This window comes from Bactrocera dorsalis, chromosome 3, assembly GCF_023373825.1.
Source record: "Bactrocera dorsalis isolate Fly_Bdor chromosome 3, ASM2337382v1, whole genome shotgun sequence".
Taxonomy (NCBI): Eukaryota; Metazoa; Arthropoda; class Insecta; order Diptera; family Tephritidae; genus Bactrocera; species Bactrocera dorsalis.
Genome location: NC_064305.1, coordinates 64,094,089 through 64,106,757, shown reverse-complemented (window position 1 = coordinate 64,106,757; position 12,669 = coordinate 64,094,089). Strand labels below are relative to the sequence as shown.

General features: G+C 35.9%; 1 long non-coding RNA gene and 1 pseudogene across 1 annotated transcript in view; one reads left to right on the top strand and one right to left on the bottom strand.

Moving 5' to 3' along the window:
• Positions 1-9,048, bottom strand: part of LOC125777078 (uncharacterized) — an 87,623-nt gene extending 78,575 nt beyond the window's left edge. The window contains exon 1 of the long non-coding RNA XR_007422086.1: positions 8,884-9,048. This is a non-coding gene — a long non-coding RNA (uncharacterized LOC125777078). The remainder of the gene's footprint in view (positions 1-8,883) is intronic.
• LOC125777063 (UDP-glycosyltransferase UGT5-like) lies at positions 5,534-7,502 on the top strand (annotated as a pseudogene).
• Positions 9,049-12,669: the final 3,621 nt, after the last annotated feature.

Below are 12,669 nucleotides of genomic sequence, written 5' to 3'. Positions count from 1 at the left end.
AACCATTCAAAATTCATTGGCAACTGCGACTGATATTTCTTACTGTACTAAAAGTTTGAAGCGACATAGATAGATTGCTGCAAATGCACAATGAGAGCAAAGATGTACCAGTGTTCGTATGTAGGAAGATAATACCATGTACTATATATTGGCACATATTGTATAATGGCCTAGGCATAACACGTTGTACCTAGGTGTAGCTATGCAAGTATATGTTGACAGATATTAAAGCCAAGAACGTAATCAGCTTTCACAACCTGGAAATATAACCGCTTGCGGAAATTTACCCGCAAAAATTACTCAGGCAAACTACATACATATGTATATAGATACATGTGACCATCATATTATTATATTCCATATTTTTCTGACTGCTGTTGAAACATCTTATGAAATTGAACGAAAGTCGATGTAATTGATTGATGATTGCTGTTTTATTGTTTGTCTCTTGCTGCTGGTATTAATCCGTTGATCTGACCTGCTCCCCTAGTCGGCAATTCATAAAAATATAATATAAAGTTTTTACATAATTCTCATTTTCATGATTTGAATATTCCTCTTCTTTACTGACGTAGACACCGCCTTCGCGATTATAGCCAAATTAACAACAGCGCGCCAGTCGGTTTTTTTTTTGCTACGTGGCGCCAATTGGATACTCCAAGCGAAGCCAGGTCCTTCTCCACCTGCTTCTTCCAATGGAGTAGAGGTCTTCCTCTTCCTTTGTTTTCCCCGGCGGGTACTGCGTCGAATAATTTCAGAGCTCTACTGTTTTCTTCGACGCTATTCTTTAATTAGCTGAACTATATCAAGGTCGTCGTATATCTCGTACACCTCATCGTTCCATCGAATGCGATATTCGCCGTGACCAACGCGCAAAGGACTATAAATCTTTGGCAGAACCTTTCTTTCGAAAACTCGCAACGTCGACTCAGCAGATGTTGTCATCGTTCAAGCCTCTGCACATATAGCAGGACGGGAATAATGAGTGACTTATAGAGTTCTGTTTTTGTTCGTCGTGAGAGGACTTCACTTCTCAATTTCTTAATTTTTTCATATATTTAAAGTTTAGACCCTTAATATTATATCCTCCAAAGGATTTTTAAAAATCAAAATTATTTTAAGAGCTACAGTTACTTTAGTGATGCACTACCTAGCACGGTAGGTGGGTAGGCTCAATTTTTTAAACGCGTTTCTCTCGAAACTACTTTTTTCCAAACGGTAACGGCATTATCTCAAGTTCTATACAACCGATTTAATTCTAAATTTTGTGTGAACCTTCTTTATATAAACCTTTATCTTTATATAATCGTTAATCCTTTATTTTTAATATTTAAAAAAAATTCAGGAATTTCAAAGAAAAGCGTAAAAAATGAGTTTTATTTTCAGGCAGTCGCCATTTTTAATTTTTCCCTACCCAGAGGTAGGGACTATAACAGCATCCTTACTGATTAAGAATTTTTTGATTTTTTTCAGACGTCGAAATCAGGCCATAACCTTTCAAAGAGAAAAAAAATATGGTTCCCCTCGATCGAAAGTCATCGTATTTTGCTCTAGATAAGGGAAGGTTCCAAAAGTGGTTTTTAATGTGTAAAAAATTTGCTTTGGAAGGCGAAAAACGTGCTGGATTCCATAAAATATGGAAGATTAGGAACTTAAGGCATTTCTCAATGAGGATTGCTGCCAAACATAAGTAAAGCTCAGAGAATCTTTGGGAGTTTCCCAACTAACAACTTTAAAATTTTTATAAACAGTCGCATGTATTCAAATGTAATAAAATTGGCTACAATACGTAGTTAACCCACGAAAGTAGAATCAGATATTATGGCAAGTCCAGTTAAAAGTCGCGGACTTACAATGTCGTGGAATGTAGTTTCCAACCTCTTTGATTTTCTAACAAGAATTTCTTATTATTCGTTTATTTAACGGAATCAGTTTATCAAATTTCCATTCTAAAATATGTTTCATCCATCCCTAATATATTTCACTACACATATATACATACATAAAAACTTTCATATTGCATATCTACTTGCTGCTACTCGAAATATTTGCACAGGGCGCCCAACTATATTCGCGATGATTGCAAGATGATATGATGCAAAGTCAAAGAGCACTCCCAACATTTTATAAGGCAAATTTCGAACAGTATGTCTAATCATGTGAATAGAAAGCACGGCCATTGGTCAGCAAAGAGTGCTTTCAAAGAGGCATGCCAGAAACTACATGTAAGCTGAACTAGTCAATCGCTCTTTTTTCGTTGTTTGGTACCTATGCCTAGAGTCTGACAGTAAATATTTATATAACAAGCAATTCTCTGCCTCGTCCTGCATTCAAAAAACACTCGATTTGTAATGGCTATTGCACAATAGTATTTACTTGTAAACATAATTCTTAAAAGAATATCTGTATAGGCTTACCAGTGTGTATGTATATATGTTCTGAGATAGATTTTTCCTCTTTCCATGGCTGCTAATATCATGTTATGTTAAAAAAGGAACAACAACTGTAACTACCAGCGAAAGTGATAAAATTACTGTAACAAATAAGCAGGCAGAAGCCGACGATTATCAGCCGTGAATCAATAGGTAGCTGGCGACTGGAAATTATGCTAGCCGAAGAAACAGTACATATCCTTAAACTCAGACAAAGTGGCTACTGTAAATAGCACATTTAATGCCGCTCCTCTTATTACATTATTTAACACTCTTACGCGAATGCTAGTCGTTCTACTTTTAACCAGTCTTTTTATTTTAGTATAATCCTTGCTTAATATACCTGATTTTCCAATAAGAATGACATGATTTCTAAGTTTCATTAAGACCAGTTTAAATAAATCAGAATTTCTAATCTTTTCTCATTCATTCATGCTTACAATATCATCAAATTGTTTAAATGGTATGCCACTCTTGTATAGGACTTTGCATTGCTTTGATTGTTAACTTTCTTGATTTATTTGTGCATTCATTCGTATTGTTGCTGCTTTGAGACGGTTTCCTATTCAGTTACATATGCTTAAAAGAGTCTGTCATTTGCTAAATAATGAGAGCGTAGAGTTTGTGATTGCTTGAAAATTAATTTACCTTCCCTTGTGATTGTGATTCAGGTACTCAAGTGTAAATTTGTGTTGCGTCTGAAACTTCTAATGTGACTGAAGTCCTAATTGACACTTTTGCTTTACGTTACGCTCCTCAAATCACCACAGAGACAACAAAATTTCAATGAAATGCTTACATATATTTAAAAAAAAACTTATGTTATCTGAAAGAGTCATTAAAGTGTACGACTTCACACTTTATTAAAATGTTACTACAGGTTGTTTGAGGATGCCTATAATCATTGGTTTTGCATTATATTTAGTGGTTGAGAAACTGCCACAGTCAGTGACTATTATTACTAGGTGTAAGTGGGGTTTGACATGAATGCATTTACATAGCATGTTCACTTTAATATAGATAGTAAAAGTACTCGCAATAAATTGCATATATTTTAATGGTCGCTTAGTTAATTGAATATTCATTCACAAAAAATAATCTCTGCTTATATAAAAATATAATTATTTCGAGAAACATTCATTAACAAACTATAGTAAAAAGGTGATAGGAATATGACAATGCTTGAAAAACTAAATAGATAAATAACATGCCGCTGAACCTCAAGAAACATTTTACTAGTATGTGGCATATGAGTAGAAGGAGGTATTGGCAAAACTATATAAAATCGGGACGATATTAGCCTCTACTTCCATATAATATATTTATATGTATAATGACATTCGTTTCTAACAAACCTTTTGTCCAATTTCATACGAATTTCCAACCATAACTACATTTTTGTGCATTATGGTGATTCGAGTTAGGAAAGCTCAGCCGTGTATATGATTGCTTAGATCCCGATCCTCTTATTGACGGCTTGTACTTTAAGACATTTCCCTGGCTTTGATTCTTGCAAGTTTCCAAAATATAAAATGTTCATTTAGTTTTGAGCTCTGCCCTGCCTTATTCGTTTATTTTACTTATGTATAAAAACATCTTGTAACATTTCTCCTCTTCTAGCGTGACAAATTTTAAATCGAAAGTAAAAATAATTTACACATGCGCGAAAGAAAAAATTGCCTTATATGCTGAGTGCTAATCTCACAATATACTTATCTGTTCTATTCATAAGTCGCTTCCTGCTTTACAACTAAACCAAAGACAGGTAGTGCGAGCAATTTTCAGGTGCGCTGTGCGCGGTTACGCAATTCAGTGCATTTATTTGTATACTTAAAGAGATAAATTTTAAGGACATTTCCATTGTAACGGGTGATTTTTTTGAGGTTAGGATTTTCATGCATTAGTATTTGACAGATCACGTGGGATTTCAGACATGGTGTCAAAGAGAAAGATGCTCAGTATGCTTTGACATTTCATCATGAATAGACTTACTAACGAGCAACGCTTGCAAATCATTGAATTTTATTACCAAAATCAGTGTTCGGTTCGAAATGTGTTATTATCGACAAATTTTGTTCAGCGATGAGGCTCATTTCTGGTTGAATGGCTACGTAAATAAGCAAAATTGCCGCATTTGGGGTGAAGAGCAACCAGAAGCCGTTCAAGAACTGCCCATGCATCCCGAAAAATGCACTGTTTGGTGTGGTTTGTACGCTGGTGGAATCATTGGACCGTATTTTTTCAAAGATGCTGTTGGACGCAACGTTACGGTGAATGGCGATCGCTATCGTTCGATGCTAACAAACTTTTTGTTGCCAAAAATGGAAGAACTGAACTTGGTTGACATGTGGTTTCAACAAGATGGCGCTACATGCCACACAGCTCGCGATTCTATGGCCATTTTGAGGGAAAACTTCGGACAACAATTCATCTCAAGAAATGGACCCGTAAGTTGGCCACCAAGATCATGCGATTTAACGCCTTTAGACTATTTTTTGTGGGGCTACGTCAAGTCTAAAGTCTACAGAAATAAGCCAGCAACTATTCCAGCTTTGGAAGACAACATTTCCGAAGAAATTCGGGCTATTCCGGCCGAAATGCTCGAAAAAGTTGCCCAAAATTGGACTTTCCGAATGGACCACCTAAGACGCAGCCGCGGTCAACATTTAAATGAAATTATCTTCAAAAAGTAAATGTCATGAACCAATCTAACGTTTCAAATAAAGAAGCGATGAGATTTTGCAAATTTTATGCGTTTTTTTTTTAAAAAAAGTTATCAAGCTCTTAAAAAATCACCCTTTATATTTTTCTCGTAGGTGATACATTTTTTTGTGTGCAATAGTAATAATCTCTGTTTGTTACGTTGATTATGTAGGTGACCTTCCTGCGAAGGATATATAAAACAAACTCTAGCGCGCAGGTATGAAGTGACTTGCCGTACTATATAAGTCGGGTGTAAAGACAGATTCCGTTAGTTACTTGGTGACAAGCAATCGAAGTGTTTGCGGAAGTTTCGAAACGATTATTTTAATATAATATATTTCTAAAAAAATCACTACTTTGTCAATATATAATTTAAAATGTTTGTTAAGCATAAAGAAATGCTCATCGGTCTACTGACAGTGGCAATGCTAGCGGCGCAAGCGCCGGCTACCAATGCCGCCAAAATACTCGCCGTTTATGCATTTCCGGGCAAGAGCCACTACATGATGCATCGTGTGCTGATAAGCGAGCTGTTGAAGCACGGACATGAGGTATGTAGAGAAAAATATAAATAGATATTTATATTAAATTTTAATTAAAATTGTAATTTATTTCTTAATTCCATTCCTCAGATCACCATGATAACGGCACTAACGCTGGAACCAGAAAAACTGGGCGGCAATTACACGGAGATACTCATAGAGCCGGTTTATGACTTTTGGTCGGAAAGTAAGTGAAAATCACACTTAATACCATATTATATCTACAAAGTAACTACCCACAACTAACACTAAAATAATACTTTACTTTCAGTACACAGCACATTCGGCGGCAAAACGATCTATGACATGCGCAATGAATTGGATATATTCCTGAAAATGTCTATGGTTCTGGGCCTCTCAACGACGGAACATGCACTGAAACAGCCGAAAATACAAGCGATCATTAACGCAAACGAAACACAAGGTGTCTATGATCTCTTGCTGGTCGAACAATTCTATCAGGATGCATTTTTAGCCTTGGCACATGTCTACAATATTCCCGTTATAAGTGCAGCCACATTTGCACAACAAACATATATGAGTGAAATGTTTGGCATTATAACACCGTGGTCATACGCGCCTCATGGCTATCTACCGCTAACGGAACATATGAGCTTTTTCGAGCGCGTCTATAACACATACACCGCATTGCGCACGGATCTGGATCGTCAGTTTAGATATTTTCCAAAAATGGACGTGCTGGTGCAGAAATATTTCGGACATTTACCAAGTAGGTATTAGATAAGTCTTGTAATAAGCCACCATTCTGATCTCCACTTCTTCTACTTTGCAGTTAAATTCCCCAGCATTGCCGAAATGAATAGAAATCTCTCAGCCATACTGATCAACAACTATACGCCATTGTCTACAGCTGGACCCAGATGGACAACATGATCAATGTGGGTGGCATGCATATCTACCCGCCAAAAGCATTGCCCACCGATATACAGCAGTTCCTGGATGGGGCCGAACATGGCGCTATCTACTTTAGTTTGGGCAGTCAAGTCCAGAGCAAAGATATGCCTAAGGAAAAGTTACGCTTGTTTCTCAAAGTATTTGGCCAGCTGAAACAGCGTGTGCTGTGGAAATTTGAAAACGATAGTATTCCGAATTTACCTTCAAATGTGATGGTAAAGAAATGGCTGCCACAGAATGACATCTTGGCCCATCCTAATGTGCGTGTTTTCATTTCACACGGTGGTCTCTTTGGTTCACAGGAAGCTCTCTACCATGCCGTGCCCGTACTTGGTTTGCCCTTTTACTGCGATCAGGTAAGTTAAACTAAAATCTAATTTCTAATCAAAGATATTAACAGTTTAATCCTTTCTCTCCTACAGCATCTTAATTTGAAGAAAGCCGAGACCAATGGTTATGCCATAATGCTGAACTTCCACACACTCACCAGTGAGCAGTTAAAAAGTAGCCTTCATCAACTCTTGCACAACAGTACCTATCGCGACAATGTCAAACGCTTCTCGAGCATTTTCCACGATCGTCCCATGGGTCCACGTGAGACTGCGCTCTACTGGATTGATTACATAATACGTCATAAAGGCGCACGTCATTTACGGGCTGCCGGCTTGGACTTGAAGTGGTACCAATTCTATTTGTTAGACGTGATCGCTCTGGTCGTAGCCGCCGTCGCTGTAGCAATTGTAGTTCTTGTCCTGTTGGTACGCTGGATCTTGCGGCAAATCAGCGGTGAAAAGATCAAACTGAAAGTGAATTAGTATAATTCTATGAATTATTGTTGATTTAAAAAATTATGAGCTAATTTGTAGTAAGTTTTTTATTTGTATGTAAGGATCAATTCGGGCTAACTTAAAATATATAAAGTATAAATATTTGTAATAAATATATGCATTTTTAAAAGGAAATCCCTTTGAATTATTGAATACTGTGAATACATGTTTACACTTAATTGAATCATTGCCATGGATAACTATTATATACTTGGTTTCCACGATAATCGCATTTACAAAAGCGGAAGGGATCCGAATCCAATGTCAAAACTTGTATACATTTCTCCAAACTATTTTGGAATTTAAAGGATAGACAAGCATACATTGACAGTCAAAAAAGTTTTGCTATGTTTCTGTCGAGGTTGGCCTAAAGGAGGAATACTCCCAAAAGTGGCTGGCTTAGTCATATAAGTGAATAATTGTGTTCCCTCAAGGAAACTCTCTCTCTCTGTGTCTTAATGTAATGTGAATCAGGTACTTCTTTCTTCATTTGCCTTCGATTTGGTCATAACTTTAATTAGCAAGGGCTCACTTAACACTGGATGAAAGATTTTGATATATTGTCGTAAGACCTTATAGTCTTGCTATTCCGTTTCAACATTGCGCTCAAATTTAAAAAAAAAATGGAACACCTTTTTCGTATTCCTTTTATGCTTGCAGCTGCAGCAACTTTTTCTAACGGGTGATTTTTTTGAGGTTAGGATTTTCATGCATTAGTATTTGACAGATCACGTGGGATTTCAGACATGGTGTCAAAGAGAAAGATGCTCAGTATGCTTTGACATTTCATCATGAATAGACTTACTAACGAGCAACGCTTGCAAATCATTGAATTTTATTACCAAAATCAGTGTTCGGTTCGAAATGTGAAAATCCGCTTTTTTATCGACAAATTTTGTTCAGCGATGAGGCTCATTTCTGGTTGAATGGCTACGTAAATAAGCAAAATTGCCGCATTTGGGGTGAAGAGCAACCAGAAGCCGTTCAAGAACTGCCCATGCATCCCGAAAAATGCACTGTTTGGTGTGGTTTGTACGCTGGTGGAATCATTGGACCGTATTTTTTCAAAGATGCTGTTGGACGCAACGTTACGGTGAATGGCGATCGCTATCGTTCGATGCTAACAAACTTTTTGTTGCCAAAAATGGAAGAACTGAACTTGGTTGACATGTGGTTTCAACAAGATGGCGCTACATGCCACACAGCTCGCGATTCTATGGCCATTTTGAGGGAAAACTTCGGACAACAATTCATCTCAAGAAATGGACCCGTAAGTTGGCCACCAAGATCATGCGATTTAACGCCTTTAGACTATTTTTTGTGGGGCTACGTCAAGTCTAAAGTCTACAGAAATAAGCCAGCAACTATTCCAGCTTTGGAAGACAACATTTCCGAAGAAATTCGGGCTATTCCGGCCGAAATGCTCGAAAAAGTTGCCCAAATTGGACTTTCCGAATGGACCACCTAAGACGCAGCCGCGGTCAACATTTAAATGAAATTATCTTCAAAAAGTAAATGTCATGAACCAATCTAACGTTTCAAATAAAGAACCGATGAGATTTTGCAAATTTTATGCGTTTTTTTTTTAAAAAAAAGTTATCAAGCTCTTAAAAAATCACCCTTTATTTACATAAAGACCATTTTTAAAGCATGTTCTTTAACAGGCTAGTGCTGGGCGGATAGAAAAAGAGGTGTCGGAACATTAAGATATCACATCGCCACTATTATTTGGACTCATCGATATAGGTAAAGGTAGTATCCTCTCCCCTACTAAAAACTTTCTCCATTCAGGCCAAGAGGAAATCTTTATATGAAAGATATTTTCTCGCATATTGAATTCAGCAAATATGATGAACATAAACTTATTTTTAGAATGTCGAAAAATGTAGTCAATGCAATAAATATTTTTGACAAATTGAAAAGTCTTGCCCAAAGTATACCAGAACTACAGCACATTGAATGTTAATCTGATTTGTTTATTTTCTTTGATTTGTTGTCTAATATTTCAGTTTTAAATATTCAAAACGTTGTAAGAGTATAAAAATGATTAGCATGATAAGTCCGTCAAGTTTGAGATATCAATAATTTGTTGGAACATTCGATATCGGACCACTATAGAATATAGCTAAATAGAGTTTGTGTGTTCATATGTGTGCTTATGAGCTCCTGATATACGAGACGTCAAGCAGCACGCTTCAACAATTTAGATAAATAAACAAGTAAACTACGCACGCGATTAATCAAACCAACAGACGTATCCGCCAGCCCAGTTCTTTGCGTATTCGAAAAATACTATCACACGAACACATGTAAACTCCAATACAAATAAGCTGATATATTAGCGAGCATGTTTGAGTGCGGATTTATGCCTAGATCATTATAAGTAGTTAATATGAAAATCCACACACAATCTTTCGGCTTTATGTCCTTTGTATACTTAATTAAATACCAAAACAATCAAGTAAGTATTAATTCTGAGTAATTAGCAGAGAAAAGTTAAAATTGTATAATAGTTCCACCTCCTCTTTCATCTGAAGGCAAGTAACATTTATTTCATTACATAAAACTTACGTTTAAAATGAATGTTTAAATACGGGTCCCAAACTCGTTGTAGTCATACATACTTATAGCTTTTGTACTCTAAAGTCAGAACTTAGCCCTCCCTTATTTCTGTATTTTGTTTCTATTTCGCCATTTTTTTGCCCACTTTTGTTCGGTGTCTCTCAGTGTCAACAATTTTTTGGCCTGAAGTTTTAATGTGATCGTTGACTGCAGCAACCAACAGTTTAAAGATAGCAGGGTATAAGCGGAAGCGGAAACTTATGCAGCATTAGCGTCAAAGAATTAATGGTTGTTAAACACAGACCCCGACTGGCACCAGCAGATTATAGCTAAAACTTTTGGTTGCCATCTGCACCACTTAATTCTGATACGAAATGCTTTTACTTACATATGTACAAGTATGTGTGTTAGTGTTGTGTATTCTATTCTATTGTGATGAGAGTTAATCATGAATTCACTTTTCAGCTAATTTTAAAAGCTCAATAAAATAAGATGCAATAATTATTATTAATTAAATTGTTTTTTAATCAACTGAAAAATTCTTTAGGTGGATTTAATTTTTTAAATTGCACGCATGGTTAAGTAAAGAAACAGTAAAATAGATAATTATTTATTATGGGGAATTGCTTCAAGTTTTTACAATAAAGGTTTATCACTTCTTGCACTTTGTTTAATTGGAATTTTATACGAAATATTTTTATCTTTTAATTTTTGATTTTTCTGAATAATAAATCAGTTACAATTGCATTAAATTATCAGATTAAATTTAATTGATTTTTTTGGGACAATTTTTATTTTAAACATGTCCCTCATTCGCCCTCACTAAGAAATGATGAACGAATGAATGACGAATACGTTCACACTAATGCGAAGCATGTATGTATGTATAGTTATGTACGAATGGACATCTAGTGTAGTATGTACATCTGCTTGGTATTAATATGCAATATACATATTTTAGTTAGACTTTCAGATTACCTCCCACTCATACGCACTAAGTCTGTTCGTAAAATTATTGGTAAGAATTTTGTAACGTAAAATAAAGTAAAAGCGTGTGCCTGATATGATTCAGCTTTTGGACAGTTTTTGAGTTTCAGTTTCAGTTTTGGCAAATTTAAAGTTTTTTAGGAACTCACTTCCAGTTTATTTTCATGTTTCATGTTTTACCGGTTGAAATGGAATTTAAGCTAATATTTGGAATTCACCTCTGATGGCTGCAAATGAACAAGTTCTCTCGATATATAGGTGCTCCTAGAAAAAATTTCTATGTTTCATAATAGCTTAAGTTCCATTAGCATTAGTAATACCATCTTCTTAAAATCAACGCCAAATTATCACAATTAATTGTCGTCTGTCCTCGGTAGCTATAGATGTTAAAAAAAGTACGAAGGAAACAATCAGTACAAACTGTATGTACAAGTATGTCTCAATTGTCATTAACGCCAGCAGCGTATTTATTTTCAATAGTCGCAATCAGTAACCTTTACCTTATTGCATATTGCAGTGGACTCAAGGGCATCTCAATGTCAAGGCATAAATGTTCACCCAATTATTACGCATGCATGTTGCATATCCCAATCCCAATTAAAGCCTTTGAACTTCTCCGCTGGAAATTCAAAAGCAAATTAAGACATTGTTAAATAAAGTTTTAGATGCACCTTCAATAAATACGTGCATGTTTTTGCATTTACTAGTGTAATACGGAAGGTATGTAGGTACTGCGCACACTAGCCACCGCAGTCTACCGCTTAATTAGCTTTACTGTTGACATTGACACGCTGCTGAATGAGCAATCAAAATATTTCAGAACCACAACAGAGCCAAAATCAAGCCATGCAGCAGCTACGTGGTTATTCAAAAATTGAGCGACATAATTTACGAAAGTCGTCAGTTGTAATTGCGCTTTTATCGATCGAATTCGCTAAATATAAGTTTAGTTCCAAATCGAAAGTCAATTACATATATATTTAAATCAGTATATTTTTGTGCACATGGTAGATGACGCCATCACAGGAAATTTCATCAACATCGCGTGTGTAAATATTTTATTTATTTATACTCAATTGCCAATAATATTTGTAGGTCAAAAAACATAAAGAAATATTGGTGGTAAAATGTTCGATTTTAACATCAACTTAATATTATAAATCAATCTTCGAATGATTTATGTGAAAGTGTATAAAATGTTCGAATACATCCAAACTTAGCCCTTCACTTCATCTTTCATAGGGTCAGACATAATGCCGCGGATACGTACATATATGCCATCAAACAAACACTTATTTATGTATAAACATACTACTAAACAATAGCACTGCGCTCAGCAGGGAGCTGTATTGGAAGTGAAAGCAGCCAGTGAATAACCGTCAAGTATCGCTATTGGGGGCACATAGGACACACTATTATGCCTCCGACAACACTCAATCAACTATTAATACTGCCGCTGTGTGGCAAATTGTTGCTGGCGATGGCATTGCATATTAACACCCACAACTGTTGTTGTGTATCGTTATATATGTTTATATAATTCTTGCACTCGCTGTCACTTGTCTTATCTGGCACCCACAAATGGTAGGAGAACGGATTTTGCATTATAATGGAATGAAAAATCTCTTGGTACCAAAGAATGTCAAATTTAATGACTAAAAGTGTCTTTGCCACCAATTGACGTAAATATTACTTTTGCAC